The sequence below is a fragment of the Euwallacea fornicatus genome, chromosome 5, assembly GCF_040115645.1.
Source record: "Euwallacea fornicatus isolate EFF26 chromosome 5, ASM4011564v1, whole genome shotgun sequence".
NCBI lineage: Eukaryota > Metazoa > Arthropoda > Insecta > Coleoptera > Curculionidae > Euwallacea > Euwallacea fornicatus.
Genome location: NC_089545.1, coordinates 3,999,024 through 4,005,873, shown reverse-complemented (window position 1 = coordinate 4,005,873; position 6,850 = coordinate 3,999,024).

Below are 6,850 nucleotides of genomic sequence, written 5' to 3'. Positions count from 1 at the left end.
ATCCTATAGCCGTCTCATAGGTCTGTTTTAAGATTAACCTTTGGAAACGTGGCTTCTTAAAAACAGTGAAACTGATATTCAGTTTGTTTTACTTCCTTTTTATTAAAACTGTTTTTAATTAAATTTGAAAACAAATTAACTTTATTACGAGCACTAAAGATTCTATATTTAAAATATTTCTTGTAGAAAATAACTGTTCTCTTCTATTGAATCCCACATGCGTAACGTTACCGCTGGTGCAAAGTTTGCTGTTCGTTTGTCATCGTCGGTGGACAGTAGTGGTTAATTGACATTTTATATGTCAAAGTTATTAAATAAGTAGGAAAATGCATTGAAAACTCTTTAGTAAGGCAATGATAGCGATGTCTGCCAATTTACGTTTTGAAACTCAAGATCTTCACTGCGGATATTGCCAAGATTACTAATTAGAACGTACCCTGTGCGATTTCTGGCACCATAATCACTTTTCTTATTAATAAAATCGCTAGTGGATTTCCCCGAAACTCTATTTGACAATACGAATCATCATTGTTAAAACTTCAAATGTGACTGGAGATGCCGCTACATGGCAGTGGAAAAACTTGACGAACGTGTAGGATTAGAAATATAACAAATGTTAAATTTTATTAGTAATATACTAAATTCGTAAGTGTTTGACTGACTGAGCGTGATTAGAAATTTTGAACATGCCTAATAAAATTCTAAAGTTGTTAAATTTCTACTCTCACCCATTTGTCAATTTCGATCGCCTTTACTGTCAGGAACCCCAGATTTTGATAAGTTCGAATAACATGCATAGAGATAACAAAGACGTCACAGTCAATAAAAAATCGAAGCGCACTGTTCTTATACCACTGTCTTAATTCTAGATACCCTAAGATGATCTGTTCGCTCGAATGATGGATCGCACCTGAAGATCTATGTTCAGGTTGACACTCGAAGATCCTCATCAAGCGCGCGATAAATTTAAACAAGCCGTGTATGTATATAATCAATTACCCTTTATAAAATGCGTTCTTTTAGGCGCAATGCAGAGTTTTACGTGTTTAATTTCTTTCTTTAAGTTAAGCCCTCTTCTGTCAGGGTTAGGGGTAAGAAATTTGGCGCAAGTAAGATTTGTAGTCGTAAGTATACTTTAATTCGGTAATTATGTCGAAGAAGCTTATTATAACTTTTTGTTGTGCAGTTTGTTTTAAAATAACGATTTTTTCTACAGGGTGTTATAAAAACACTTTGCATTCCAAACCTCCATTTTATGTCAATGGAATATTCGCTCTAAGTCCTAGCATTTTTATATCGCGCGTGCTATTCTAACAATATTACGTATAAAACACCTTTTTGATGTTTTTAAAGGAACTCTATTGAAGAAAATTTTCCAGCATTTTCACACTTGGAATAAAATTATCAAGTTTCAAGTCAAATATTTCTTGATTACCTGAGTGAGATGTCATATTGATGGTTGTCATAATAAAATACTTCAAATTCTTCAATTCTTTTACGGGGGAATGCACCGACTAATATTGGATGAAACTTTTATGTTAAATAGGACCATAACCTCTGGAATCCTAAAGAAATTAAAATGACCTCCACCAAGAATCAAAATGAGTGTGAATTAAAAAAATCAGAATAGAGGTGGGTTTTTATCAAACGCATATTATTGAATTATTTTCTCTCTTTTAGCAGATACTCAGCCTCTGCACATCTGCAACTTCTGCGAAATTGCTTTATTGTTAATAAATCACTGAATTCAAGGCACAAACTGCAAATATGTCTCGTTGCAATTATCGACAAACATCTCCGGTCGTATTGAAAAGAAAATGAAACCAATAAATCCTGGTCGTCCGTCAGGTGGCGTGTCTGTCCGCCATCCATCAACCTATCTCAAGATGGCGTCCCGAGCCCTTAAATCATCGCAACCCGCAATCATTCGCAATAAATAGCGGCCTACTTCGTTTGTTCGTTTCGTTCTCCGTTTCTCATCAATGCTGATTGATTTTTTTGATTAGCGAACTCCGTGCAGGGGCGCGTCCATAATTTTCAGCTGACGGGTAATTAAATTTACAGTCCCAGATAAATCAGGGGCCGTCGACCGATTCGTTGCGAGTTTGCGAGTATTACGACTTATGATTAAACCAGTCAATGCCGGAATTTTCGTGTGATAGAGGTTTTATCTATAGATAAATACCTTAAAGTTTTCACTTTCAACTCAGGCTTTCTCCTCTCCTTATTAGCTCTTCATAGGATAAAGACGGCAATGGGGCTTCTTCCCGCGACTATAAGGAGAATAAATTCCCATATTTTATGTGACGCCTTTCGAGCGGAATGCTAATAATTTAGTGTAATAATATTCCATGTCAGCTTATTAATGTAGCAGTTCTAAAGATTTAACATTATTTATTCCGATGACATTAATCAGATGTCAGGAGAGGTTATTTATGGGCTTTGTGAGCGCTTCTAGTCGCCGGACCATCAGCTTCGGTGCCTTTTACCTTCTTACTAAAGCATCAGTCATGAGACAACACGGGAATTAATTTTATATACTCGTAGAACCTGCCTCGCAAAACCATCACTTTAAAACAAAAAAAATCCTACATAAAGACTCTTATCAATATTTGTGAGCGTCAGATCAAGAAGTAGCAGCAGAGGAACACAAAAGAAGTGTGAGGTCCGGATCCGCCATTTTGTTGAGATGTAACATATGAACACATTAGTAAAAGTCACGAATAAAGGTAGGCCGTGGAGCGAATGATTGACAGAACAAGTGAACGCTGGAATAACAATCGACGAATGGGGCTCGGACATCCCGGCGGGCCGGATATTTATGCGCCAGCCAAGATGGCCCCCCGTAGCCAGACGGATGGGATTCTGGGTGAAGGAGTGTTATGACTAAATTTTGGGTGGAAGATTAAGATGCATCCCGTGATTTATGTGGCGGGGCTCATGTGGAAGGAAGTATTATGAAGCAGAATGCATGTACATATTTCACTCAGGTGGAAATCCAGGTAATGATCATTAAACATACATATTATAGCTGTTATACGAACGGAATACCTGATTTGATTATTGCCTTAATTCAAAATAATTTATATCTCTCTGGTCATTTATTAGCACAACTTTATCGCCGACCAATTATTAACATGTTTCTTTAAGGCGTTATGATATCAATGGTATCCGCCATGCGGTTACCTCCAAACTCAATCAAGTGTGTAACAAATCTGACCAATAAACTGAATTTTAAGGTAAACTTTGGTGAAACTCATTAGCGCAAGCGCCTGTTAAAGCAAGTAGAATGACTTAAATTTAAACCAGCAATTTAGGTAACTTTATATATTAAAAATAGATAAATGAACAATGAGCTATTAAAGAGCGCTTAGCTATCGATTTTGAGTTCAATTAGCAATTTTACCGATTTGTGACAGACGCTAGTGGTGCAGTTCTGAGATGATGATCCTGATATTTATTATATGTGAATACTGCATGTTATCCACAGTTTAACATCCGCACTTTCGCAAACTAGTTAAACATTTTTAATTTGTTTAATTGCTTTATGTTAAGCATGAAATAGACTTGTAAACCAATTCGAGGGTAACCGGCAAATATCTATACCCACCATTCGACATCTTATAGACTGTTAATGTTTTCGCTACGCTCACGCGTTAAAATGTCTCGATTACTGACCTGAACTAATCACAATCATACATATGTCATTAATTTACGTGTTCATTAAATAAGCTGATTTAGTAAATTGTGTTTAGTTAAAAGGAACTGTATTGCAATCTATCAAACCTACAAAGCGCATCATTAGGTACTTCCGTCATTTTTAAATTTTGAAAACACATAAATTACAGATATATTGTCTAAATCAGCAGAAAATATTTGTTGACGAGATCAAGAGCAATTTCACTTGCAAAATAAATTATATTAATTAACTAAATACATTGATTGTGAAATTAAGGATTTTGGAGTACACGTGGCCTGAAGCAATCGTGCGTTAGTTCCAATTTCCTTCATTATGCGATGGGATGCGATTCATTTTTCTACGCAATTTGCGAGATTTTCTACTGATGGATCCCACAATAAACAAAGAACTCCCCAGAGCCTAAATAATTGAAGATAATTTGAACGCCGCAAAACACCGGCGGTGGCGAAAACGACGATTCGCGCGAATCGCCCCGTTTAATGAAGCGTATATCATTCGGAGGGAGCCCCCTTTTGATGGCCCGTATATCAACGCTGTGACACGCAGAAACAATAACTCAGGCGCTTTACGGCCCCGATAGACAGCGGAGGCCCAGATAAGGCCCACTTTCCGAGCCCAGGCTTTGTCAAACTTTAATCTAAAGCTGCTGGATGGCTGGCGCGTCTTTTTAATTTATGTTTAATAGAAAAGAAAATTTCAGGGGGCTTCTGCGTCTAAACATAAGTTGTGTGCGATTTTTTGGCAGAACTTATCTCTTTAGCACTAACTTGTAATCCATAATGTGGCGAATAACATCATCTCAACTATTATTTAACTCGCCTCCATTTGGTAATAACTAAGGGCTATTGATGAAGTTAACCTCACATAGAAGTATTTCTAACAACTTGTGACTGAGGCAATAGCTTTTTCGTTCAGACATGCACTTTCATTTTTAACAGAAAATAAGCATTTAAGTCATTTTGTACCAAAATTTTGAAATTTTTTTTTTTTTTCGTAACAGTTTTCCCTAATACCAAACTGTAAATTCCCTAATTTGTTGCATATACGGGGTGTTACATGACGAGAACTTTTCTTCCGTCACTTTAATTGTTTAATTTCTTAGCACTCGAATGGTGTCTTTGGAAATCAATTAATTGGTCTTGCTGATTCTACCGTATGACCTTCTCTCACACCCCTCGAGTTTTATTTTATAGAGCTTTATGAACACCAATATTTTTTAAAATTTTTATTTTGAATGATTTGTTGGTTGGTTATTGTCTATTCTTTAACCTAAGTTTTAACTAACGGAGAATTTTTCTAATGGTTCAATTATTTTTACCCTTTTTTTAAAGACAGTCTTTAATTAGGTGCTTGATAATAGGCAACTATAAATTCAGAGCTTTTTCTGTCTGATCTCGAAGCCCCTCGACCATCCAATTCCTATTATTTACGTGAGACAGCATTTTATCCAAAAGAAATCGACGAGTTCGGCGAAACAAAATGGGCGATTTGTCAGAATACCGCATACAAATCTGCGAGAGGCGCGAAACTGACATCGAGGACACTTTGACTGAGTCTCAGAGCCAAGACACGAATGTGTGGTCGGCAGCTCCGATTTGTCTTTTTTCCTCAAAAGTTTAATCACTGTCCCTTTCTTTAATTGGGTCGTTTTTACGCCGACCTTAGGATGGCGTATTTTTTTTAATCTGAAGGATTTAAAATGTGAAAGAATCCTTAGGGGTCCAGTTAATAACTTCATAATTCTAAAATTTACTTAATTTTGTCTATATAGCCATTTAGACTAGATGCGTGATATTTCATAACCCAAATACCTATCTAAACCAAAGATAGAATTTTCTAGGAAAACGGTTCCCTGTTGCAGTGATGTTAGAAAATGTTATCCACGCTATGTAACAATCATTATATTACTGCATTGTTCGAAAACACAACAATGCGGAAAAAAAAGAAGAAAGTACAAACTCCAAAAGATTGTAAAGTATGTTTATTTCTTGAAATTTCGATAAAAAAATGGTACATTTCGACATTTCCAGAAAAAATAAAATTTGACATTTTATTTTGTCTGAATACATACGTGGTGTCCCAGAAACATTAATAAAAATGAGTATGGAGGGCTAGCTGATACAGGATATACTGTCTAGTCAGTCTGACAAAACTCATCGTGGAGACTAACTTGATGTGCATTTTTTACGCAATTGCGAATTATTTTGCGAATTGATAGGTACTGAAGAATTTTCGTTTGTCAGGTTTCTTTTTGAATATTTTATCTCCTTTCTTTGCAATAAAAATTTAGCAACTATTTTGCATACAAGTTAAAAATTTAAAGAAATCTAATTTTGCCAAGTAGAGTAAACCTTTACTGGCATGCAAATAGAACTGACGTGAGTGCTGGCGCCACTAGATTCCCACATGTGTAATCTCATCTTTAACAACACTATACATGCACAATTGACTTATGTGTAGCCCTCTACAACACGCAGCGTGCAAAGATGATTCCTGATGCCACGGTTAATTACTATTCATCGTATAATCGTCCAACGGTATAAAAAACATTAAAAGTCAGAGAAAATGCTTCTGCTGCGTTTCCTCAGTGTAGACCAATGTAATATGGCAATGCGTATGAATGTTATAGCAGTCACGGACTATAACCCGAAATAAACGATCGTATTTACATGTATGCAGATCGTCCAAGTACTACCTACCCTCGATCTCCAGGGAGTGATGGTGATGGCTAGGAAGAAACGCTATTATATCGATTCAAGTCTCTACGGGAAAATTGAGTTTCTTTCTGTTGTAAAAGAGAAATTTGGACATTATCCTTTTTAAGTGTCTGGAAAAACTATACGTATAAAACAACCAACTCAAAATGCGTTGATCACGTATGCTGTGCATGAAAACATTTTGTGACCTTGCCATTTGGTAAGATTGATTGTGAATGCGTGAATGCTTAATTCACATTCACACACCCACTGGTATGGCTTAGTGTTGTTTACGCCTTCGCTGCTTGTTATGCGTTATTCAAGACAGCCACAAAACAAGGCCATGCACCACGTGTTGTGTGTTATACCTCACTCGAGTTAAATTTCTTGTAAGGTTGGAACCCTGACATCCATATCTATAGAATACGTTAGAAATTGAAACGACATAGCCGGA